The 26,783-nt window shown below is 43.9% G+C and overlaps 1 long non-coding RNA gene across 1 annotated transcript; it reads right to left on the bottom strand.

The window, feature by feature from the left end:
* Positions 1-683: 683 nt before the first annotated feature.
* On the bottom strand, positions 684-26,475 carry LOC127532977 (uncharacterized). Its single transcript, XR_007940588.1, has 3 exons — positions 26,352-26,475; positions 23,963-26,014; positions 684-1,156 (listed from the first exon to the last, which is right to left on the bottom strand). It is a non-coding gene; the product is annotated as an uncharacterized LOC127532977 (long non-coding RNA).
* Positions 26,476-26,783: the final 308 nt, after the last annotated feature.

Here is a 26,783-nt window from a genome sequence, read left to right as displayed (position 1 = left end):
TAGGTGTAACTATAACAAGCTGGAATGTATGATATGAACATATTTTCAATAAAGGATCAGTGAGTAGGAATGATACATCATGTCACTAAGACCACAACTGGACCTGATCAAATATTCAATAGTCAAACATGAAAAACAGTAGTACTGTAGGCAGACAACTATAAAAATGAATGAGGATGTCAAAAGTAGTCATGAACAACTGATCAATGTCATAGAAAGCTGATGTCCAGGTTTAAATTCCGTGGCTGGCCAGAGCATCCCACACCTCTCTTGCAATGGCCATATGACGTGACGTAACATTCTCTGGAGGACGAATGAGGGACATCACATCCTCAAAGGGATACCAATGAAGATCATCCCTCAATGGCCAGAAGAAACGATTTTCCCCCACTCTGCATACATTTCACCTGGCAGTGGTGCGACAGACCGGAAAACATCAGGTATGTTACGTCCCTAGTCTAGGGGAAACATGAACGCAACATGATAATGCTCTGGACTCAGCCACCCCCAATGAAGCCAGCCTGGAAAAATTCTCAAAAGGTGCACAAAAGGTTTATTCTTTAAACAAAACAAACAAAGGTAACTTAAAACTCCCAGTAACATAAAAATTCTAATTTTATAAAGCAAACTATAAACTGGGGTTTCCCGAATAAACAATTAACAAACTTAGTCACAAACAGGTCTTTGGGCTTCCTGCCCCTACCACAGGATCAGTCTCCAACTATCACATGAACACACAGAGCTGACAACAGGCTGCTTCATCGAGGGTGGCCGGATCAGGAGAGAGTGAGCAGGTTGCAGCAGCTGGTTTTTGTAGCCTCCAGGCAGACTCTCAGGTGGCAGCAATCCTCCCAGCAGCCCAATCAGCCTCAGCACCAGGAACTAGTCACAGCTACTGACTCTGCTGGACAGCCACACCCACTCACACGCACACACACACACAGGAGGAGGAGAGGAGACCAAGTTTCTCAACATGAACACTGCACAAAATGACCCAGGGTCATCACAGTAAACCTCTCAGCTTCACACATCCTGAGGAGTGACTTCAATCCAAATTTTGACCAGGTGAGATCCTCCTGTCTCTGCCTTTCAAAATAAAAGCACAGCAAAATTTCAAAATAAAATCCTGCCACAGACCGGAAAACGCCAGTTAAACCTCTCAGCTTCACACAGCCTTTAGAGTAACTCCAATCCAAATTTTGAGCATGTGAGATCTTCATGTCTCTGCCTTTGAAAATAAAAGCATAGCACAATTTTAAAATAAAAGCCTGCGACGGACCGGAAAATGCCAGTTAAACCTCTCAGCTTCACACAGCGTTTAGAATAAATACGCCGCTCCGGACATGCACCCATCCCGAGCCCCTCCCACGATTTCCGCACCAGCGGGAATTGTCTAGTTAGGGGCTCGGGCTTCGACACGAGCCACTCTCCTCTCCATTGCAAAGCAATGGGAGGAGAGTGGCTCGTGGCGAAGCCACGAGCCACTATTGTTCTCCTGCTGCGTTTATCTTTTATTCTTCACGTTTCCGCCGTTTTTCGGTCGCTAACTAGTCCCAGGGCTTTGAGAAAACCAAAACAAATTATATATCAAAACGTGCGGCTTCATTGGGAATAGTGTGCTATGACTTTTCTAAGACATTCGTCATTTTATCGCAGAATTATTCGCAAAAAACTGCGAAAAAAGTCCCATAGGAAATGAATGGGGAGTGAAAAAAATCGGCTCAAAAAATCCACTTTTTTCCAAACGCCACTGCTTCGCCATACGTTCACCTAGAAACTTCATTTAACCATCAAAATGCAGTGATTTTCTTGTCTCCGCAGGAATGTAGTTTATGTCAGGCTGAGATTTACAGTTTTTGATCAGTGAGTCCTCAAAAAAGTGAAAATTCTCAAAATCTGCTCTGGTTAGAGTGCGGCATGTCAGTTGGTAGAGTGGAGGAGAGGTGAAAAATCCGCCTGAAAATTTCCCGATCGCATCGCCCTCACGACCAAACCATAAATGGTAGGGGAATGAAATTTAGTCAGATTGTAGACAAATTTCCTGGGGTTTAAATGAATCCAAGTTTGATAACCTAGCTCTTTCTGAAGTGAAATGGCAGGCAGCAGTTTAGACCAAAGTCGCACCGTTCTCTCCATAGGAACCAATGTAAACTGAATCATCTGCCTCATGGAGGGACAGTGTTTTTTAAATCGCTGTAACTCGGTCATTTCTCACAATATGTGGAAAATAATTACATTTATGGAAAGCCACAGCCTTCCTCTCGCTCACGGTCATTTTAGTTTTCAGCTACCATTCACGGTTAGCCCACAATTAGCGCCAGAACGAGACATTGCGCGCTGCTCCTGAGAAGCACTTTTTGCTGTCTGTGGCAGGCACCGTTGCTATGGGGGCCATAGCAACCGCTCTTACACACGCGCAGGCATGGTCCCACGCACACACACAGACTCATTGGAGTGCCACACCCACCTTCACACCCAATACCTACACAGGAGCTGCATTTCAGCCTGAAAATCAGTTCAACCTCTCAGCTTCACACAGCCTTTACAGCAGGGGTGTCAAACTCAGTTCCAACACACCTGATTCAAATCATCAGGCTCGTTATCAGGCTTCTGCTGAGCTTGATGATGAGCTGATCATTTGAATCAGGTGTGTTGGAAGAGGGAAACATCTAAAACATAGAGGATAGTGGACCTCCATGAACTGAGTTTGACACCCCTGCTTTACAGTAACTCCAATCCAAATGTTGACCAGATGAGATCTTCCTGTCTTTCCCTTTCAAAATAAAAGCACAGCACAATTTCAAAATAAAAGTCTTCGATGGGCCTGAAAACACCAGTTCAACCTCTCAGCTTCACACAGCCTTTAGAGCAGGGGTGTCAAACTCAGTTCCAACACACCTGATACAAATGATCAGGCTCGTTATCAGGCTTCTGCTGAGCTTTATGATGTAAGAAGGAAACATCAAGAACACAGAGGATAGTGGACCTCCAGGAACTGAGTTTGACACCCCTGCTTTACAGTAACTCCAATCCAAATTTTGACCAGGTGAGATCTTCCTGTCTCTGCCTTTCAAAATAAAAGCACAGCACAATTTCAAAATAAAAGCCTGTGACGGACCAAAAAATACCCCTCTCCTGCCCAGCTCCGGACATGCACACATCCCGAGCCCCTCCCACGATTTCCGCGAGCGGGAATTGTCTAGTTAGGGGCTCGGGCTTCGACACGAGCCACTCTCCTCTCCATTGCAAAGCAATGGGAGGAGAGTGGCTCGTGGCGAAGCCACGAGCCACTATTGTTCTCCTGCTGCGTTTATCTTTTCTTCTTCAACATTCCGCCGTTTTTCGGTCGCTAACTAGTCCTAGGGCTTTGAGAAAACCAAAACAAATTATACATCAAAACGTGCGGCTTCATCGGGAATCCCGGGCTATGACTTTTCTAAGAAATACGTCATTTTTTCGCAGAATTATTCGCAAAAAACTGCCAAAAAATTCCCATAGAAAATGAATGGGGACCGAAAAAAATCGGCTCAAAAAATCCACTTTTTTCCAAATGCCACTGCTTCGCCATACGTTCACCTAGAAACTTCATTTAACCATCAAAACGCAGTGATTTTCTTGTCTCCGCAGGAATGTAGTTTATGTCTGGCTGAGATTTACAGTTTTTGATCAGTGAGTCCTCAAAAAAGTGAAAATTCTCAAAATCTGCTCTGGTTAGAGTGCGTGATGTCAGTTGGTAGAGTGGAGGAGAGGAGAAAAATCCGCCTGAAAATTTCACGATCGCATCGCCCTCACGACCAAACGATAAACGTTAGGGGAATGAAATTTGGTCAGATTGTAGACAATTTTCCTGGGATTCAAATGAATCGAAGTTTGAAGACCTATCTCTTTCTGAAGTGAAATGGCAGGCAGCAGTTTAGACCAAAGTTGCACCGTTCTCCCCATTAGAACCAATGTAAACTGAATCATCTGGCTCATGGAGGGACAGTGTTTTTTAAATCGCTGTAACTCGGTCATTTCTCACAATATTTGGAAAATAATTACATTCATGGAAAGCCACAGCCCTCCTCTCGCTCACGGTCATTTCGGTTTTCAGCTAGCATTCACGGTTAGCCCACAATTAGCGCCAGAACGAGACGTTGCGCGCTGCTGCTGAGAAGCAGTTTTTTGCTGTCTGTGGCAGGCACCGTTGCTATGGGGGCCCATAGCAACCGCCCTTACACACGCGCAGGCATGGTCGCACGCACACACACAGACTCATTGGACTGCCACACCCACCTTCACACCCAATCCCTCCACAGGAGCTGCATTTCAGCCTGAAAATCAGTTCAACCTCTCAGCTTCACACAGCCTTTAGAGCAGGGGTGTCAAACTCACTTTCAACACACCTGATTCAAATGATCAGGGTCGTTATCAGGCTTTTGCTGAGCTTAATGATAGTGTATAATTTGAATCAGGTGTGTTGTAAGCAGGAAACATCGAGAACTCAGAGGATAGTGGACCTCCAGAAAAAGAGTTTGACACCCCTGCTTTACAGTAACTCCAAACCAAATTTTTACCAGCTGAGATCTTCCTGTCCTTGCCTTTCAAAATAAAAGGACAGCACAATTTCAAAATAAAAGCCTGCGACGGACTGAAAACTCCAGTTAAACCTCTCAGCTTCACACAGCCTTTACTCCAATCCAAATTTTGACCAGGTGAGATCTTCCTGTCTTTGCCTTTCAAAATAAAAGCACAGCACAATTTCAAAATAAAAGCCTGCGACAGACTGGAAATGCCAGTTAAACATCTCAGCTTCACACCGCCTTTACAGTAACTTCAATCCAAATTTTGACCAGGTGACATCTTCCTGTCTCTGCCTTTCAAAATAAAAGCACAGGACAATTTCAAAATAAGAGCCTGTGACGGACCAAAAAATATCCCTCTCCTGCCCAGCTCCGGACATGCACACATCCCGAGCCCCTCCCACGATTTCCGCGAGCGGGAATTGTCTAGTATTTCCATTACTACCCCAATATCATTTTTTCTTCACGTTTCCGCCGATTTTCGGTCGCTAACTCGTCCTAGGGCTTTGAGAAAACCAAAACAAATTATATATCAAAACGTGCGGCTTCATCGGGAATAGTGTGCTATGACTTTTCTAAGACATTCGTCATTTTTTCGAAGAATTATTCGCAAAAAACTGCGAAAAAAGTCCCATAGAAAATGAATGGGGAGCGAAAAAAATCGGCTCAAAAAATCCACTATTTTCAAAACGCCACTCCTTCGCCATACGTTCACCTAGAAACTTCATTTAACCATCAAAACGCAGTGATTTTTCTTGTCTCCGCAGGAATGTATTTTATGTCAGGCTGAGATTTACAGTTTTTGATCAGTGAGTCCTCAAAAAAGTGAAAATTCTCAAAATCTGCTCTGGTTAGAGTGCGGCATGTCAGTTGGTAGAGTGGAGGAGAGGAGAGAAATCCGCCTTAAAATTTCCCAATCGCATCGCCCTCACGACCAAACCATAAAAGTTAGGGGAATGAAATTTGGTCAGGTCGTAAACAATTTTCCTGGGATTCAAATGAATCCAAGTTTGAAGACCTACCTCTTTCTGAAGTGAAATGGCAGGCAGCAGTTTAGACCAAAGTCGCACCGTTCTCTCCATAAGAACCAATGTAAACTGAATCATCTGCCTCATGGAGGGACAGTGTTTTTTAAATCGCTGTAACTCGGTCATTTCTCACAATATTTGGAAAATAATTACATTTATGGAAAGCCACGGCCTTCCTCTCGCTCACGGTCATTTCGGTTTTCAGCGAGCATTCACGGTTAGCCCACAATTAGCGCCAGAACGAGACGTTGCGCGCTGCTGCTGAGAAGCACTTTTCTGCTGTCTGTGGCAGGCACCGTTGCTATGGGGGCCCATAGCAACCGCCCTTACACACGCGCAGGCATGTTCGCACGCACACACACAGACTCATTGGAGTGCCACACCCACCTTCACACCCAATACCTGCACAAGAGCTGCATCTCAGCCTGAAAATCAGTTCAACCTCTCAGCTTCACACAGCCTTTAGAGCAGGGGTGTCAAACTCAGTTCCAACACACCTGATTCAAATGATCAGGCTCGTGATCAGGTTTCTGCTGGGATTAATGATTAGGTGATTATTTGAATCAGGTGTGTTGTAAGAAGGAAACATCTAAAACATAGAGTATAGTGGGCCTCCAGGAACTGAGTTTGACACCCCAGCTTTTGAGTAACTCCAATCCAAATGTTGACGAGGTGAGATCTTCCTGTCTTTCCCTTTCAAAATAAAAGCACAGCACAATTTCAGAATAAAAGCCTGTGACATACTAGAAACGCCAGTTAAACCTCTCAGCTTCACTCAGCCTTTTGAGTAACTCCAATCCAAATATCGACCAGCTGGGATCTTCCTGTCTTTGCCTTTTAAAATAAAAGCACAGCACAATTTCAAAATAAAAGCCTGTAACACACTGGAAACTCCAGTTAAACCGCTCAGCTTCACACAGCCTTCACAGTAACTCCAATTAAAATGTTGACCAGGTGAGATCTTCCTGTCTTTGCCTTTCAAAATAAAAGCACAGAACAATTTCAAAATAAAAGCCTGCGACGGACTGGAAACGCCAGTTAAACCTCTCAGCTTCATACAGCCTTCACAGTAACTCCAATCTAAATTTTGACCAGGTGAGATCTTCCTGTCTCTGCCTTTCAAAATAAAAGCACAACACAATTTGCCAGGTAAACTTCTCAGTTTCACACAGCCGTTACAGTAACTCCAATCCAAATTTTGACCCGGTGAGATCTTCCTGTCTCTTCCTTTCAAAATAAAAGCACAGCAAAATTTCAAAATAAAAGCCTGCCATGAACTTCAAATGCCAGTTAAACCTCTCAGCTTCATACAGCCTGTACAGTAACTCCAATCCAAATTTTGACTTGGTGAGATCTTCCTGTCTCTGCCTTTCAAAATAAAAGCACAGCACAATTTCAAAATAAAGCCTGCAATGGACTGGAAAACGCCGAAATACGCCTCTCCGGACATGCACACATCCCGAGCCCCTCCCACGATTTCCGCACCAGCGGGAATTGTCTAGTTAGGGGCTCGGGCTTCGACACGAGCCACTCTCCTCTCCATTGCAAAGCAATGGGAGGAGAGTGGCTCGTGGCGAAGCCACGAGCCACTATTGTTCTCCTGTGAAAAAAGCGTTTATTATTCTTCACGTTTCCGCCGTTTTTCGGTCGCTAACTAGTCCTAGGGCTTTGAGAGAACCAAAACAAATTATATATCAAAACGTGCGGCTTCATCGGGAATCCCGGGCTATGACTTTTCTAAGAAATTTGTCATTTTTTCGCAGAATTATTCGCAAAAAACTGCGAAAAAAGTCCCATAGGAAATGAATGGGGAGCGAAAAAAATCGGCTCAAAAAATCCACTTTTTTCCAAACGCCACTGCTTCGCCATACGTTCACCTAGAAACTTCATTTAACCATCAAAACGCAGTGATTTTTCTTGTCTCCACAGGAATGTATTTTATGTCAGGCTGAGATTTACAGTTTTTCATCAGTGAGTCCTCAAAAAAGTGAAAATTCTCAAAATCTGCTCTGGTTAGAGTGCGGCATGTCAGTTGGTAGAGTGGAGGAGAGGTGAAAAATTCGCCTGAAAATTTCCCGATCGCATCGCCCTCACGACTAAACGATAACAGACAGGAGAATGAAATTTGGTCAGATTGCAGACAAATTTCCTGGGATTCAAATGAATCCAAGTTTGAAGACCTAGTTCTTTCTGAAGTGAAATGGCAGGCAGCAGTTTAGAGCAAAGTTGCACCGTTCTCTCCATAAGAACCAATGTAAACTGAATCATCTGCCTCATGGAGGGACAGTGTTTTTTAAATCGCTGTAACTCGGTCATTTCTCACAATATTTGGAAAATAATTACATTTATGGAAAGCCACAGCCTTCCTCTCGCTCACGGTCATTTCGGTTTTCAGCTACCATTCACGGTTAGCCCACAATTAGCGCCAGAACGAGACGTTGTGCGCTGCTGCTGAGAAGCACTTTTCTGCTGTCTGTGGCAGGCACCGTTGCTATGGGGGCCCATAGCAACCGCCCTTACACACGCGCAGGCATGCTCCCACGCACACACACAGACTCATTGGTGTGCCACACCCACCTTCACACCCAATACCTCCACAGGAGCTGCATTTCAGCCTGAAAATCAGTTAAACCTCTCAGCTTCACACAGCCTTTAGAGCAGGGGTGTCAAACTCAGTTCCAACACACCTGATTCAAATGATCAGGCTCGTGATCAGGCTTCTGCTGTGCTTGATGATGAGCTGATTATTTGAATCAGGTGTGTTGTAAGAAGGAAACATCTAGAACATAGAGGATAGTGGACCTCCAGGAACTGAGTTTGACACTCCTGCTTTCGAGTAACTCCAATCCCAATGTTGACCAGGTGAGATCTTCCTGTCTTTCCCTTTCAAAATAAAAGCACAGCACAATTTCAAAATAAAAGCCTGCGATGGGCCTGAAAACACCAGTTAAACCTCTCAGCTTCACACAGCCTTTACAATAACTCCAATCCAAATTTTGACCAGGTGAGATCTTCCTGTCTCTGCCTTTCAAAATAAATGCACAGCACAATTACTAAATAAAAGCCTGCGACAGACTGGAAATGCCAGTTAAACATCTCAGCTTCACACAGCCTTTACAGTAACTTCAATCCAAATTTTGACCAGGTGAGATCTTCCTGTCTCTACCTTTCAAAATAAAAGCTCAGCACAATTTGCCAGTTTAACCTCTCAGCTTCACACAGCCTTTACAGTAACTTCAATCCAAATTTTCACCAGGTGACAGCTTCCTGTCTCTGCCTTTCAAAATAAAAGCACAGCACGATGTCAAAATAAAAGCCTGCAAGGTACTGGAAACGCCTGTTAAACCTCTCAGCTTCACACAGCCTTTACAGTAACTCCAATCCAAATGTTCGCCAGGTCAGATCTTCCTGTCTCTGCCTTTCAAAATAAAAGCACAGGACAATTTGCCAGTTACACCTCTGAGCGTCACACAGCCTTGAGAGTAACCCTGATCCAAATTTTGACAAGGTGAGATCTTCCTGTCGCTGCCTTTCAAAATAAAAGCACAGCATAATTTCAAAATAAAAGCCTGCGACTGACCAAAAATACCCCTCTCCTGCCCAGCTCCGGACATGCACACATCCCGAGCCCCTCCCACGATTTCCGCGTGCGGGAATTGTCTAGTTAGGGGCTCGGGCTTCGGCACGAGCCACTCTCCTCTCCATTGCAAAGCAATGGGAGGAGAGTGGCTCGTGGCGAAGCCACGAGCCACTATTGTTCTCCTGCTGCGTTTATTATTATATTTTCTTCACGTTTCCGCCATTTTTCGGTCGCTAACTCGTCCTAGGGCTTTGAGAAAATCAAAACAAATTATATATCAAAACGTGCGGCTTCATCGGGAATCCCGGGCTATGACTTTTCTAAGAAATTTGTCATTTTTTCGCAGAATTATTCGCAAAAAACTGCGACAAAAGTCCCATAGAAAATGAATGGGGACTGAAAAAAATCGGTTGAAAAAATCCACTTTATTCCAAACGCCACTGCTTCGCCATACGTTCACCGAGAAATTTCATTTAACCATCAAAACGCAGTGATTTTTCTTGTCTCCGCAGGAATGTATTTTATGTCAGGCTGACATTTACAGTTTTTGATCAGTGAGTCCTCAAAAAAGTGAAAATTCTCAAAATCTGCTCTGGTTAGAGTGCGTGATGTCAGTTGGTAGAGTGGAGGAGAGGAGAAAAATCCGCCTGAAAATTTCACGATCGCATCGCCCTCACGACCATACGATAAATGTTAGGGGAATGAAATTTGGTCAGATTGTAGACAAATTTCCTGGGATTCAAATGAATCCAAGTTTGAAGACCAAGCTCTTTCTGAAGGGAAATGGCAGGCAGCAGTTTAAAGCAAAGTCGCACCGTTCTCTCCATAAGAACCAATGTAAACTGGATCATCTGCCTCATGGAGGGACAGTGTTTTTTAAATCGCTGTAACTCGGTCATTTCTCACAATATTTGGAAAATAATTACATTTATGGAAAGCCACGGCCTTCCTCTCGCTCACGGTCATTTCGGTTTTCAGCTAGCATTAACGGTTAGCCCACAATTAGCGCCAGAACGAGACGTTGCGCGCTGCTGCTGAGAAGCACTTTTCTGCTGTCTGTGGCAGGCACCGTTGCTATGGTGGCCCATAGCAACCGCCCTTACACACGCGCAGGCATGCTCCCACGCACACACACAGACTCATTGGTGTGCCACACCCACCTTCACACCCAATACCTCCACAGGAGCTGCATTTCAGCCTGAAAATCAGTTCAACCTCTCAGCTTCACACAGCCTTTAGAGCAGAGGTGTCAAACTCAGTTCCAACACACCTGATTCAAATGATCAGGCTCGTTATCAGGCTTCTGCTGAGCTTGATGATGAGCTGATTATTTGAAACAGGTGTGTTGGAAGAGGGAAAGATCTAGAACATAGAGGATAGTTGACCTCCAGGAACTGAGTTTGACACCCCTGCTTTAGAGTAACTCCAATCCAAATGTTGACCAGGTGAGATCTTCCTTTCTTTACCTTTCAAAATAAAAGCACAGCACAATTTCAAAATAAAAGCCAGCTATGGGCCTGAAAACACCAGTTAAACCTCTCAGCTTCACACAGCCTTTACAATAACTCCAATCCAAATTTTGACCAGGTGAGATCTTCCTGTCTCTGCCTTTCAAAATACAAGCACAGCACAATTTCTAAATAAAAGCCTGCGACAGACTGGAAATGCCAGTTCAACATCTCAGCTTCACACAGCCTTTAGAACAGGGGTGTCAAACTCAGTTCCAACACACCTGATACAAATGATCAGGCTCGTTATCAGGCTTCTGCTGAGCTTAATGATAGCTAATCATTTGAATCAGGTGTGTTGTAAGAAGGAAACATCTAGAACACAGAGGATTGTGGTCCTCCAGGAACTGAGTTTGACACCCCAGCTTTACAGTAACTCCAATCCAAATTTTGACCAGGTGAGATCTTCCTGTCTCTGCCTTTCAAATTAAAAGCACAGCACAATTTGCCAGTTCAACCTCTCAGCTTCACACAGCCTTTAGAGTATCTCCAATCCAAATTTTGACCAGGTGAGATCTTCATGTCTCTGCCTTTGAAAATAAAAGCACAGCACAATTTTAAAATAAAAGTCTGTGACGGACCAGAAAATATCACCAAAACCTCTCAGCTTCACACAGCCGTTAGAATAAATACGCCTCTCCGGACATGCACACATCCCGAGCCCCTCCCACGATTTCCGCGAGCGGGAATTGTCTAGTTAGGGGCTCGGGCTTCGACACGAGCCACTATTGTTCTCCTGCTGCGTTTATCTTTTATTATATTTTCTTCACGTTTCCGCCATTTTTCGGTCGCTAACTCGTCCCAGGGCTTTGAGAAAACCAAGGCAAATTATATATCAAAACGTGCGGCTTCATCGGGAATAGTGTGCTATGACTTTTCTAAGACATTCGTCATTTTTTCGCAGAATTATTCGCAAAAAACTGCGAAAAAAGTCCCATAGAAAATGAATGGGGAGTGAAAAAATTCGGCTCAAAAAATCCACTTTTTTCCAAATGCCACTGCTTCGCCATACGTTCACCTAGAAACTTCATTTAACCATCAAAACGCAGTGATTTTTCTTGTCTTCGCAGGAATGTAGTTTATGTCAGGCTGAGATTTACAGTTTTTGATCAGTGAGTCCTTAAAAAAGTGAAAATTCTCAAAATCTGCTCTGGTTAGAGTGTGTGATGTCAGTTGGTAGAGTGGAGGAGAGGAGAAAAATCCGCCTGAAAATTTCCCGATCGCATCGCCCTCACGACCAAACCATAAGAGATAGGACAATGAAATTTGGTCAGATTGTAGACAAATTTCCTGGGATTCAAATGAATCCAAGTTTGAAGACCTCGCTCTTTCTGAAGTGAAATGGCAGGCAGCAGTTTAGACCAAAGTTGCACCGTTCTCTCCATAGGAACCAATGTAAACTGAATCATCTGCCTCACGGAGGGACAGTGTTTTTTAAATCGCTGTAACTCGGTCATTTCTCACAATATTTGGAAAATAATTACATTTATGGAAAGCCACAGCCTTCCTCTCGCTCACGGTCATTTCGGTTTTCAGCTAGCATTAACGGTTAGCCCACAGTTAGCGCCAGAACGAGACGTTGCGTGCTGCTGCTGAGAAGCACTTTTCTGCTGTCTGTGGCAGGCACCGTTGCTATGGGGGCCCATAGCAACCGCCCTTACACACGCGCAGGCATGGTCCCACGCACACACACAGACTCATTGGTGTGCCACACCCACCTTCACACCCAATACCTCCACAGGAGCTGCATTTCAGCCTGAAAATCAGTTCAAACTCTCAGCTTCACACAGCCTTTACAGCAGAGGTGTCAAACTCAGTTCCAACACACCTGATTCAAATGATCAGGCTCGTTATCAGGCTTCTGCTGAGCGTGATGATGAGCTGATCATTTGAATCAGGTGTGTTGGAAGAGGGAAACATCTAGAACATAGATAGTGGACCTCCAGGAACTGAGTTTGACACCCCTGCTTTACAGTAACTCCAATCCAAATGTTGACCAGGTGAGATCTTCCTGCCTTTCCCTTTCAAAATAAAAGCACAGCACAATTTCAAAATAAAAGCCTGCGATGGGCCTGAAAACACCAGTTAAACCTCTCAGCTTCACACAGCCTTTAGAGCAGGGGTGTCAAACTCAGTTCCAACACACCTGATTCAAATGATCGGGCTCGTTATCAGGCTTCTGCTGAGCTTCATGATAGGTAATCATTTGAATCAGGTGTGTTGTAAGAAGGAAACATCTGGAACACAGAGGATGGTGGTCCTCCGGGATCTGAGTTAGACACCCCTGCTTTACAGTAACTCCAATCCAAATTTTGACCAGGTCAGATCTTCCTGTCTTTGCCTTTCAAAATAAAGGCACAGCACAATTTCAAAATAAAAGCCTGCAACGGACTGGAAACGCCAGTTGAACTTCTCAGCTTCAGACAGCCTTTACAGTAACTCCAATCCAAATGTTGACCAGGTGAGATCTTCCTGTCTCTGTCTTTCAAAATAAAAGCACAGCACAATTTGCCAGTTAAACTTCTCAGTTTCACACAGCCTTTACAGTAACTCCAATCCAAATGTTGACCAGGTGAGATCTTCCTGTCTGTGCCTTTCAAAATAAAAGCACAGCACAATTTCAAAATAAAAGCCTGTGTGTTGGACTAGAAACGCCAATTGAACCTCTCAGCTTCACACAGCCTTTACAGTAACTCCAATCCAAATTTTGACCAGGTCCAATCTTCTTGTCTCTTCCTCTCAAAATAAAAGCACAGCACAATTTGCCTGTTAGACTTCTCAGCTTCACACAGCCTTTACAGTAACTCCAATCCAAATTTTGACCAGGTGAGATCTTCTTGCCTCTCGTGCTCTGCTCCGGACATGCACACATCCCGAGCCCCTCCCACGATTTCCGCGAGCGGGAATTGTCTAGTATTTCCATTACTACCCCAATATCATTTTTCTTCACGTTTTCGCCGATTTTCGGTCGCTAACTCGTCCTAGGCCTTTGAGAAAACCAAAACAAATTATATATCAAAACGTGCGGCTTCATCGGGAATAGTGTGCTATGACTTTTGTAAGACATTCGTCATTTTTTCGCAGAATTATTCGCAAAAAACTGCCAAAAAAGTCCCATAGAAAATGAATGGGGAGCGAAAAAAATCGGCTCAAAAAATCCACTATTTTCAAAACGCCACTCCTTCGCCATACATTCACCTAGAAACTTCATTTAACCATCAAAACGCAGTGATTTTTCTTGTCTCCGCAGGAATGTAGTTTATGTCAGGCTGAGATTTACAGTTTTTGATCAGTGAGTCCTCAAAAAAGTGAAAATTCTCAAAATTTGCTCTGGTTAGAGTGCGGCATGTCAGTTGGTAGAGTGGAGGAGAGGAGAGAAATCCGCCTGAAAATTTCCCGATCGCATCGCCCTCACGACCAAACGATAAATGTTAGGGGAATGAAATTTGGTCAGATTGTAAACAATTTTCCTGGGATTCAAATGAATCCAAGTTTGAAGACCTATCTCTTTCTGAAGTGAAATGGCAGGCAGCAGTTTAGACCAAAGTCACACCGTTCTCTCCATAAGAACCAATGTAAACTGAATCATCTGCCTCATGGAGGGACAGTGTTATTTAAATCGCTGTAACTCGGTCATTTCTCACAATATTTGGAAAATAATTACATTTATGGTTTGCCACGGCCTTCCTCTCGCTCACGGTCATTTCGGTTTTCAGCTAGCATTCACGGTTAGCCCACAATTAGCGCCAGAACGAGACATTGCGCGCTGCTGCTGAGAAGCACTTTTCTGCTGTCTGTGGCAGGCACCGTTGCTATGGGGGCCCATAGCAACCGCCCTTACACACGCGCAGGCATGGTCGCACGCACACACACAGACTCATTGGTGTGCCACACCCACGTTCACGCCCAATACCTACACAGAAGCTGCATTTCAGCCTGAGAATCAGTTCAACCTCTCAGCTTCACACAGCCTTTAGAGCAGGGGTGTCAAACTCAGTTCCAACACACCTGATTCAAATGATCAGGCTCGTTATCAGGCTTCTGCTGAGCTTGATGATGAGCTCATTATTTGAATCAGGTGTGTTGGAAGAAGGAAAGATCAAGAACATAGAAGATAGTGGACCTCCAGGAACTGAATTTGACACGACTGCTTTACAGTAACTCCAATCCAAATTTTGACCAGGTGAGATCTTCCTGTCTCTTCCTTTCAAAATAAAAACACAGCAAAATTTCAAAATAAAAGCCTGCAAGGTACTGGAAACGCCAGTTAAACCTCTCAGCTTTACACAGCCTTTACTCCAATCCAAATATTAACCAGGTCTGATCGTCCTGTCTCTGCCTTTCAAAATAAAAGCACAGCACAATTTCAAAATAAAAGCCTGCAACAGACCAAAAAATACCAGTTAAACCTCTCAGCTTCACACAGCCTTTAGAGTAACTCCAATTCAAATGTTGACCAGGTGAGATCTTCCTGTCTTTCCCTTTCAAACTAAAAGCACAGCACAATTTCAAAATAAAAGCCTGCGATGGGCCTGAAAACACCAGTTAAACCTCTCAGCTTCACACAGCCTTTACAATAACTCCAATCCAAATTTTGACCAGGTGAGATCTTCCTGTCTCTGCCTTTCAAAATAAAAGCACAGCACAATTTCAAAATAAAAGCCTGCAACATACTGGAAATGCCAGTTAAACATCTCAGCTTCACACAGCTTTTAGAGTAACTCCAATCCAAATTTTGACCAGGTGAGATCTTCCTGTCTCTGCCTTTCAAAATTACTTTACAGCACAATTTGCCAGTTAAACCTCTCAGCTTCACACAGCCCTTTGAGTAACTCTAATCCAAATTTTGACCAGGTGAGATCTTCTTGTCTCTGCCTTTCAAAATAAAAGCACAGCACAATTTGAAAATAAAAGCCTGTGACGGACCAAAAAATACCCCTCTCCTGCCCAGCTCCGGACATGCACACATCCCGAGCCCCTCCCACGATTTCCGCGTGCGGGAATTGTCTAGTTAGGGGCTCGGGCTTCGACACGAGCCACTCTCCTCTCCATTGCAAAGCAATGGGAGGAGAGTGGCTCGTGGCGAAGCCACGAGCCACTATTGTTCTCCTGCTGCGTTTATCTTTTCTTTTTCTTCACGTTTCCGCCGTTTTTCGGTCGCTAACTAGTCCTAGGGCTTTGAGAAAACCAAAACAAATTATATATCAAAACGTGCGGCTTCATCGGGAATAGTGTGCTATGACTTTTCTAAGACATTCGTCATTTTTTCGCAGAATTATTCGCAAAAAACTGCCAAAAAAGTCCCATAGAAAATGAATGGGGAGCGAAAAAAATCGGCTCAAAAAATCCACTCTTTTCAAAACGCCACTCCTTCGCCATACGTTCACCTAGAAACTTCATTTAACCATCAAAACGCAGTGATTTTTCTTGTCTCCGCAGGAATGTAGTTTATGTCAGGCTGAGATTTACAGTTTTTGATCAGTGAGTCCTCAAAAAAGTGAAAATTCTCAAAATCTGCTCTGGTTAGAGTGCAGCATGTCAGTTGGTAGAGTGGAGGAGAGGTGAAAAATCCGCCTGAAAATTTCCCGATCGCATCGCCCTCACGACCAAACGATAAATGTTAGGTGAATGAAATTTGGTCAGATTGTAGACAATTTTCCTGGGATTCAAATGAATCCAAGTTTGAAGACCGAGCTCTTTCTGAAGGGAAATGGCAGGCAGCAGTTTAGACCAAAGTCGCACCGTTCTCTCCATAGGAACCAATGTAAACTGAATCATCTGCCTCACGGAGGGACAGTGTTTTTTAAATCGCTGTAACTCGGTCATTTCTCACAATATTTGGAAAATAATTACATTTATGGAAAGCCACGGCCTTCCTGTCGCTCACGGTCATTTTGGTTTTCAGCTACCATTCACGGTTAGCCCACAGTTAGCGCCAGAACGAGACGTTGCGCGCTGCTGCTGAGAAGCACTTTTCTGCTGTCTGTGGCAGGCACCGTTGCTATGGGGGCCCATAGCAACCGCCCTTACACACGCGCAGGCATGGTCCCACGCACACACACAGACTCATTGGTGTGCCACACCCACCTTCACACCCAATACCTCTACAGGAGCTGCATTTCAGCATGTAAATCAGATCTACCTCTCAGCTTCACACAGCCTTTAGAGCAGGGCTGTAAAACTCAGTTCCAACACACCTGATTCAAATGATCAGGCTCGTTATCAGGCTTCTGCTGAGCTTGATGATGAGCTGATTATTTGAAACAGGTGTGTTGGAAGAAGGAAACATCTAGAACATAGAGGATAGTGGACCTCCAGGAACTGAGTTTGACACCCCTGCTTTACAGTAACTCCAATCCAAATTTTGACCAGGTCAGATCTTTCTGTCTCGACCTTTCAAAATAAAAGCACAGCACAATTTCAAAATAAAAGCCTGCGATGAACCCGAAAACGCCAGTTTAACCTCTCAGCTTCACACAGCCTTTAGAGCAGGGGTGTCAAACTCAGTTCCAACACACCTGATTCAAATGATCAGGCTCGTAATAGGGCTTCTGCTGAGCTTAATGATGAGCTAATCATTTGAATCGGGTGTGTTGTAAGAAGGAAACATCTGGAACACAGAGGATAGTGGTTCTCCAGGAACTGAGTTTGAGACCCCTGCTTTACAGTAACTCCAATGCAAATGTTGACCAGATGAGATCTTCCTGTCTCTGCCTTTCAAAATAAAAGCACAGCACAATTTCAAAATAAAAGCCTGCGATTGGCCTGAAAACACCAGTTAAACCTCTCAGCTTCACACAGCCTTTTGAGTAACTCCAATCCAAATTTTGACCAGGTGATATCTTCCCGTCTCTGCCTTTCAAAATAAAAGCACAGGACAATTTCAAAATAAAAGCCTGTGACGGACCAAAAAATAACCCTCTCCTGCCCAGCTCCGGACATGCACACATTCCGAGCCCCTCCCACGATTTCCGCGTGCGGGAATTGTCTAGTTAGGGGCTCGGGGCTGCAGTATGCAGCCCGAGCCACTATTGTTCTCCTGTTGGCGTTTATTATTATTCACGTTTCCGCCGTTTTTCGGTCACTAACTCGTCCTAGGGCTTTGAGAAAACCAAAGTAAATTATATATCAAAACGTGCGGCTTCATCGGGAATAGTGTGCTATGACTTTTCTAAGAAATTCGTCATTTTTTCGCAGAATTATTCGCAAAAAACTGCAAAAAAGTCCCATAGGAAATGAATGGGGACTGAAAAAAAATGGCCTTGAAAAATCCACTGTTTTCCAAACGCCACTCCTTCGCCATACGTTCACCTAGAAACTTCATTTAACCATCAAAACGCAGTGATTTTTCTTGTCTACACAGGAATGTATTTTATGTCAGGCTGAGATTTACGGTTTTCAATCAGTGAGTCCTCAAAAAAGTGAAAATTTTCAAAATTTGCTCTGTTTAGAGTGCGGCATGTCGTTGGTAGAGTGGAGGAGAGGTGAAAAATTCGCCTGAAAATTTTACGATTGCATCGCCCTCACGACCAAACGATAAGAGATAGGAGAATGAAATTTGGTCAGATTGTAAACCATTTTCCTGGGATTCAAATGAATCCAAGTTTGAAGACCTAGCTCTTTCTGAAGAGAAATGGCAGGCAGCAGTTTAGACCAAAGTCGCACCGTTCTCTCCATAGGAACCAATGTAAACTGAATCATCTGCCTCATGGAGGGACAGTGTTTTTTAAATCGCTGTAACTCGGTCATTTCTCACAATATTTGAAAAATAATTACATTTATGGAAAGCCACGGCCTTCCTCTCGCTCACGGTCATTTCGGTTTTCAGCAAGCATTCACGGTTAGCCCACAATTAGCGCCAGAACGAGACGTTGCGCGCTGCTGCTGAGAAGCACTTTTTTGCTGTCTGTGGCAGGCACCGTTGCTATGGGGCCATAGCAACCGCCCTTACACACGCGCAGGCATGTTTGCACGCACACACACAGACTCATTGGAGTGCCACACCCACCTTCACACCCAATACCTCCACAGGAGCTGCATTTCAGCCTGAAAATCAGTTCAACCTCTCAGCTTCACACAGCCTTTAGAGCAGGGGTGTCAAACTCACTTCCAACACACCTGATTCAAATGATCAGGCTCGTTATCAGGCTTTTGCTGAGCTTAATTATAGTGTATCATTTGAATCAGGTGTGTTGTAAGCAGGAAACATCTTGAACTAAGAGGATAGTGGACCTCCAGAAAAAGAGTTTGACACCCCTGCTTTACAGTAACTCCAAACCAAATTTTTACCAGCTGAGATCTTCCTGTCTTTGCCTTTCAAAATAAAAGGACAGCACAATTTCAAAATAAAAGCCTGCGACGGACTGAAAACTCCAGTTAAACCTCTCAGCTTCACACAGCCTTTACTCCAATCCAAATTTTAACCAGGTCTGATCTTCCTGTCTCTGCCTTTAAAAATAAAAGCACAGCACAATTTCAAAATAAAAGCCTGCAACAGACCAAAAAATGCAAGTTAAACCTCTCAGCTTCACACAGCCTTTAGAGTAACTCCAATCCAAATGTTGACCAGGTGAGATCTTCCTGTCTTTCCCTTTCAAAATAAAAGCACAGCACAATTTCAAAATAAAAGCCTGCGATGGTCCTGAAAACATCAGTTAAACCTCTCAGTTTCACACAGTCTTTACAATAACACCAATCCAAATTTTGACCAGGTGAGATCTTCCTATCTGTGCCTTTCAAAATAAAAGCACAGCACAATTTGCCAGTTAACCCTTTCAGCTTCACACAGCCTTTAGAGTAACTCCAATCCAAATTTTGACCATGTGAGATCTTCATGTCTCTGCCTTTGAAAATTAAAGCACAGCACAATTTTAAAATAAAAGCCTGCGAAGGACCGGAAAATGCCAGTTAAACCTCTCAGCTTCACACAGCGTTTAGAATAAATACGCCGCTCCGAACATGCACCCATCCCGAGCCCCTCCCACGATTTCCGCACCAGCGGGAATTGTCTAGTTAGGGGCTCGGGCTTCGACACGAGCCACTCTCCTCTCCATTGCAAAGCAATGGGAGGAGAGTGGCTCGTGGCGAAGCCACGAGCCACTATTGTTCTCCTGCTGCGTTTATTAGGGGCTCGGGCTTCGACACGAGCCACTCTCCTCTCCATTGCAAAGCAATGGGAGGAGAGTGGCTCGTGGCGAAGCCACGAGCCACTATTGTTCTCCTGCTGCGTTTATTATTATATTTTCTTCACGTTTCCGCCATTTTTCGGTCGCTAACTCGTCCTAGGGCTTTGAGAAAATCAAAACAAATTATATATCAAAACGTGCGGCTTCATCGGGAATCCCGGGCTATGACTTTTCTAAGAAATTCGTCATTTTTTCGCAGAATTATTCGCAAAAAACTGCGACAAAAGTCCCATAGGAAATGAATGGGGAGTGAAAAAAATCGGCTCAAAAAATCAACTTTTTTCCAAACGCCACTGCTTCGCCATACGGTCACCTAGAAACTTCATTTAACCATCAAAACGCAGTGATTTTTCTTGTCTTCGCAGGAATGTATTTTATGTGAGGCTGAGATTTACAGTTTTTCATCAGTGAGTCCTCAAAAAAGTGAAAATTCTCAAAATCTGCTCTGGTTAGAGTGCGGCATGTCAGTTGGTAGAGTGGAGGAGAGGTGAAAAATTCGCCTGAAAATTTCCCGATCGCATCGCCCTCACGACCAAACCATAAGAGATAGGACAATGAAATTTGGTCAGATTGTAAACAATTTTCCTGAGATTCAAATGAATCCAAGTTTGAAGATCTCGCTCTTTCTGAAGTGAAATGGCAGGCAGCAGTTTACACCAAAGTCGCACCGGTCTCTCCATAAGAACCAATGTAAACTGAATCATCTGCCTCATGGAGGGACAGTGTTTTTTAAATCGCTGTAACTCGGTCATTTCTCACAATATTTGAAAAATAATTACATTTATGGAAAGCCACAGCCTTCCTCTCGCTCACGGTCATTTTAGTTTTCAGCTAGCATTCACGGTTAGCCCACAGTTAGCGCCAGAACGAGACGTTGCGCGCTGCTTCTGAAAAGCACTTTTTTGCTGTCTGTGGCAGGCACCGTTGCTATGGGGCCCATAGCAACCGCCCTTACACACGCGCAGGCATGCTCCCACGCACACACACAGACTCATTGGTGTGCCACACCCACCTTCACACCCAATACCTCCACAGGAGCTGCATTTCAGCCTGAAAATCAGTTCAACCTCTCAGCTTCACACAGCCTTTAGAGCAGGGGTGTCAAACTCAGTTATAACACACCTGATTCAAATGATCAGGCTCGTTATCAGGCTTCTGCTGAGCTTAATGATGGCTAATCATTTGAATCAGGTGTGTTGTAAGAAGGAAACATCTAGAACATAGAGGCTAGTGGACCTCCAGGAACTGAGTGAGACACCCCTGCTTTAGAGTAACTCCAATCCAAATGTTGACCAGGTGAGATCTTCCTGTCTTTCCCTTTCAAAATAAAAGCACAGCACAATTTTAAAATAAAAGCCTGTGACGGACTGGAAACGCCAGTTAAACCTCTCAGCTTCACACAGCCTTTACAATAACTCCAGTCCAAATTTTGACCAGGTGAGATCTTCCCATCTCTGCCTTTCAAAATAAAAGCACAGCACAATTTTAAAATAAAAGCCTGTGACGGACTGGAAACGCCAGTTAAACCTCTCAGCTTCACTCAGCCTTTAGAGTAACTCCAATCCTCTATGTTTTAGATGTTTCCCTGTTCCAAATCACCTGATTCAAATGATCAGGCTTGTTATAATGCTTCTGCAGAGCTTCATGATAAGCTGATCATTTGAATCAGGTGTGGTGGAAGAGGTAAACATCTAAAACACAGAGGATAGTGGACCTCCAGGAACTGAGTTTGACACCCCTGGTTTGGGGTAACTCCAATCCAAATTTTGACAGGGTGAAATCTACCTGTCTTTGCCTTTCAAAATAAAAGCAGAGCACAATTTCAAAATAAAAGCCTGCGACACACTGGAAATGCCAGTTAAACCTCTCAGCTTCACACAGCCTTTATAGTAACTCCAATCCAAATTTTGACCAGGTGAGATCTTCCTGTCTCTGCCTTTCAAAATAAAAGCACAGCACAATTTCTAAATAAAAGCCTGCGATGGTACTGAAAACACCAGTTAAACCTCTCAGCTTAAAACAGCCTTTACTCCAATCCAAAGTTTAATCAGGTCTGATCTTCCTGTCTCTGCCTTTCAAAATAAAAGCACAGCACAATTTCAAAATAAAAGCCTGCAACAGACCAAAAAATGCCAGTTAAACCTCTCAGCTTCACACAGCCTATAGAGTAACTCCAATCCAAATTTTGACCAGGTGAGATCTTCTTGTCTCTGCCTTTCAAAATAAAAGCACAGCACAATTTCAAAATAAAAGCCTGCGACAGACTGGAAACACCAGTTAAACCTCTCAGCTTCACACAGCCTTGAGAGTAACTCCAATTGAAATTTTGACCAGGTGAGATCTTCTTGTCTCTGCCTTTCAAAATAAAAACACAGCACAATTTCAAAATAAAAGCCTGCGACAGACTGGAAATGCCAGTTTAAACTCTCAGCTTCACATCGCCTTTTGAGTAACTCCAATCAAAAGTTTTGACCAGGTGAGCTCTTACTGTCTCTGCCTTTCAAAATAAAAGCACAGCACACTTTCAAAATAAAAACCTGTGACGGACCGGAAAATGCCGAAATATGCCTCTCCGGACATGCACCCATCCCGAGCCCCTCCCACGATTTCCGCACCAGCGGGAATTGTCTAGTTATTATTCCTAACGTTTCCGCCGTTTTTCGGTCGCTAACTCGTCCTAGGCCTTTGAGAAAACCAAAACAAATTATATATCAAAACGTGCGGCTTCATCGGGAATCCCGGGCTATGACTTTTCTAAGAAATTTGTCATTTTTTCGCAGAATTATTCGCAAAAAACTGCGCAAAAAGTCCCATAGAAAATGAATAGGGACGGAAAAAAATCGGCTCAAAAAATCCACTTTTTTCCAAACGCCACTGCTTCGCCATACGTTCACCTAGAAACTTCATTTAACCATCAAAACGCAGTGATTTTTCTCGTCTCCGCAGGAATGTATTTTATGTCAGGCTGAGACTTACAGTTTTTCATCAGTGAGTCCTCAAAAAAGTGAAAATTCTCAAAATCTGCTCTGGTTAGAGTGCGGCATGTCAGTTGGTAGAGTGGAGGAGAGGAGAAAAATCTGCCTGAAAATTTCACGATCGCATCGCCCTCACGACCAAACCATAAATGTTAGGGGAATGAAATTTGGTCAGATTGTAGACAATTTTCCTGGGATTCAAATGAATCCAAGTTTGAAGACCTAGCTCTTTCTGAAGTGAAATGGCAGGCAGCAGGTCAGAGCAAAGTCGCACCGTTCTCTCCATAAGAACCAATGTAAACTTAATCCTCTGGCTCATGGACGGACAGTGTTTTTTAAATCGCTGTTACTCGGTCATTTCTCACAATACTTGGAAAATAATTACATTTATGGATAGCCACGGCCTTCTTCTCGCTCACGGTCATTTCGGTTTTCAGCTAGCATTAACGGTTAGCCCACAATTAGCGCCTGAAGGAGACGTTGCGCGCTGCGGCTGAGAAGCACTTTTCTGCTGTCTGTGGCAGGCACCGTTGCTATGGGGGCCCATAGCAACCGCCCTTACACATGCGCAGGCATGCTCCCAAGCACACACACAGACTCACTGGAGTGCCACACCCACCTTCACACCCAATACCTCCACAGGAGCTGCATTTCAGCCTGAAAATCAGTTAAACCTCTCAGCTTCACACAGCCTTTAGAGCAGGGGTGTCAAACTCAGTTCCAACACACCTGATTCAAATGATCAGGCTCGTTATCAGGCTTCTGCTGAGCGTGATGATGAGCTGATCATTTGAATCAGGTGTGTTGGAAGAGGGAAACATCTGGAACATAGATAGTGGACCTCCAGGAACTGAGTTTGACACCCCTGCTTTAGAGTAACTCCAATCCAAATGTTGACCAGGTGAGATCTTCCTGTCTTTGCCTTTCAAAATAATAGCACAGCACAATTTCAAAATAAAAGTCTGCGACGGACTGAAAACGCCAGTTAAACCTCTCAGTTTCACACAGTAACTCCAATTCAAATTTTGACCAGGTGAGATCTTCCTGTCTCTACCTTTCAAAATAAAAGCACGGCAAAATTTCAAAATAAAAGCCTATGACAGACTGGAAAACGCCAGTTAAACCTCTCAGCTTCACACAGCCTTTACAGTAACTCCAATCCAAATTTTGACCAGGTGAGATCTTCCTGTCTCTGCCTTTCAAAATAAAAGCACAGCACAATTTCAAAATAAAAGCCTGTGAAAGACTGGAAATGCCAGTTAAACCTCTCAGCTTCACACAGCCTTTACAGTAACTCCAATCCAAATTTTGACCAGGTGAGATCTTCCTGTCTCTGCCTTTCAAAATTACTTTACAGCACAATTTGCCAGTTAAACCTCTCAGCTTCACACAGCCTTTTGAGTAACTCCAATCCAAATTTTGACCAGGTGAGATCTTCTTGTCTCTACCTTTCAAAATAAAAGCACAGCACAATTTGAAAATAAAAGCCTGTGACGGACCAAAAAATAACTCTCTCCTGCCCAGCTCCGGACATGCACACATCCCGAGTCCCTCCCACGATTTCCGCACCAGCGGGAATTGTCTAGTTAGGGGCTCGGGCTTCGACACGAGCCACTCTCCTCTCCATTGCAAAGCAATGGGAGGAGAGTGGCTCGTGGCGAAGCCACGAGCCACTATTGTTCTCCTGCTGCGTTTATTATTATATTTTCTTCACGTTTCCGCCATTTTTCGGTCGCTAACTCGTCCTAGGGCTTTGAGAAAATCAAAACAAATTATATATCAAAACGTGCGGCTTCATCGGGAATCCCGGGCTATGACTTTTCTAAGAAATTCGTCATTTTTTCGCAGAATTATTCGCAAAAAACTGCGACAAAAGTCCCATAGGAAATGAATGGGGAGTGAAAAAAATCGGCTCAAAAAATCAACTTTTTTCCAAACGCCACTGCTTCGCCATACGGTCACCTAGAAACTTCATTTAACCATCAAAACGCAGTGATTTTTCTTGTCTTCGCAGGAATGTATTTTATGTGAGGCTGAGATTTACAGTTTTTCATCAGTGAGTCCTCAAAAAAGTGAAAATTCTCAAAATCTGCTCTGGTTAGAGTGCGGCATGTCAGTTGGTAGAGTGGAGGAGAGGTGAAAAATTCGCCTGAAAATTTCCCGATCGCATCGCCCTCACGACCAAACCATAAGAGATAGGACAATGAAATTTGGTCAGATTGTAAACAATTTTCCTGAGATTCAAATGAATCCAAGTTTGAAGATCTCGCTCTTTCTGAAGTGAAATGGCAGGCAGCAGTTTACACCAAAGTCGCACCGGTCTCTCCATAAGAACCAATGTAAACTGAATCATCTGCCTCATGGAGGGACAGTGTTTTTTAAATCGCTGTAACTCGGTCATTTCTCACAATATTTGAAAAATAATTACATTTATGGAAAGCCACAGCCTTCCTCTCGCTCACGGTCATTTTAGTTTTCAGCTAGCATTCACGGTTAGCCCACAGTTAGCGCCAGAACGAGACGTTGCGCGCTGCTTCTGAAAAGCACTTTTTTGCTGTCTGTGGCAGGCACCGTTGCTATGGGGCCCATAGCAACCGCCCTTACACACGCGCAGGCATGCTCCCACGCACACACACAGACTCATTGGTGTGCCACACCCACCTTCACACCCAATACCTCCACAGGAGCTGCATTTCAGCCTGAAAATCAGTTCAACCTCTCAGCTTCACACAGCCTTTAGAGCAGGGGTGTCAAACTCAGTTATAACACACCTGATTCAAATGATCAGGCTCGTTATCAGGCTTCTGCTGAGCTTAATGATGGCTAATCATTTGAATCAGGTGTGTTGTAAGAAGGAAACATCTAGAACATAGAGGCTAGTGGACCTCCAGGAACTGAGTGAGACACCCCTGCTTTAGAGTAACTCCAATCCAAATGTTGACCAGGTGAGATCTTCCTGTCTTTCCCTTTCAAAATAAAAGCACAGCACAATTTTAAAATAAAAGCCTGTGACGGACTGGAAACGCCAGTTAAACCTCTCAGCTTCACACAGCCTTTACAATAACTCCAGTCCAAATTTTGACCAGGTGAGATCTTCCCATCTCTGCCTTTCAAAATAAAAGCACAGCACAATTTTAAAATAAAAGCCTGTGACGGACTGGAAACGCCAGTTAAACCTCTCAGCTTCACTCAGCCTTTAGAGTAACTCCAATCCTCTATGTTTTAGATGTTTCCCTGTTCCAAATCACCTGATTCAAATGATCAGGCTTGTTATAATGCTTCTGCAGAGCTTCATGATAAGCTGATCATTTGAATCAGGTGTGGTGGAAGAGGTAAACATCTAAAACACAGAGGATAGTGGACCTCCAGGAACTGAGTTTGACACCCCTGGTTTGGGGTAACTCCAATCCAAATTTTGACAGGGTGAAATCTACCTGTCTTTGCCTTTCAAAATAAAAGCAGAGCACAATTTCAAAATAAAAGCCTGCGACACACTGGAAATGCCAGTTAAACCTCTCAGCTTCACACAGCCTTTATAGTAACTCCAATCCAAATTTTGACCAGGTGAGATCTTCCTGTCTCTGCCTTTCAAAATTACTTTAAAGCACAATTTGCCAGTTAAACCTCTCAGCTTCACACAGCCTTTAGAGTAACTCCATTCGAAATTTTGACCAGGTGAGATCTTCTTGTCTCTGCCTTTCAAAATAAAAGCACAGCACAATTTCAAAATAAAAGCCTGTGATGGGCCTGAAAAAGCCAGTTAAACCTCTCAGCTTCACACAGCCTTTACAATAACTCCAATCCAAATTTTGACCAGGTGACATCTTCCTGTCTCTGCCTTTCAAAATAAAAGCACAGCACAATTTCTAAATAAAAGCCTGCGACAGACTGGAAACGCCAGTTAAACATCTCAGCTTCACACAGCTTTTACAGTAACTTCAATCC

This window comes from Acanthochromis polyacanthus, chromosome 2, assembly GCF_021347895.1.
Source record: "Acanthochromis polyacanthus isolate Apoly-LR-REF ecotype Palm Island chromosome 2, KAUST_Apoly_ChrSc, whole genome shotgun sequence".
Taxonomy (NCBI): Eukaryota; Metazoa; Chordata; class Actinopteri; family Pomacentridae; genus Acanthochromis; species Acanthochromis polyacanthus.
This window is presented reverse-complemented; position numbering and strand designations above follow the sequence as displayed.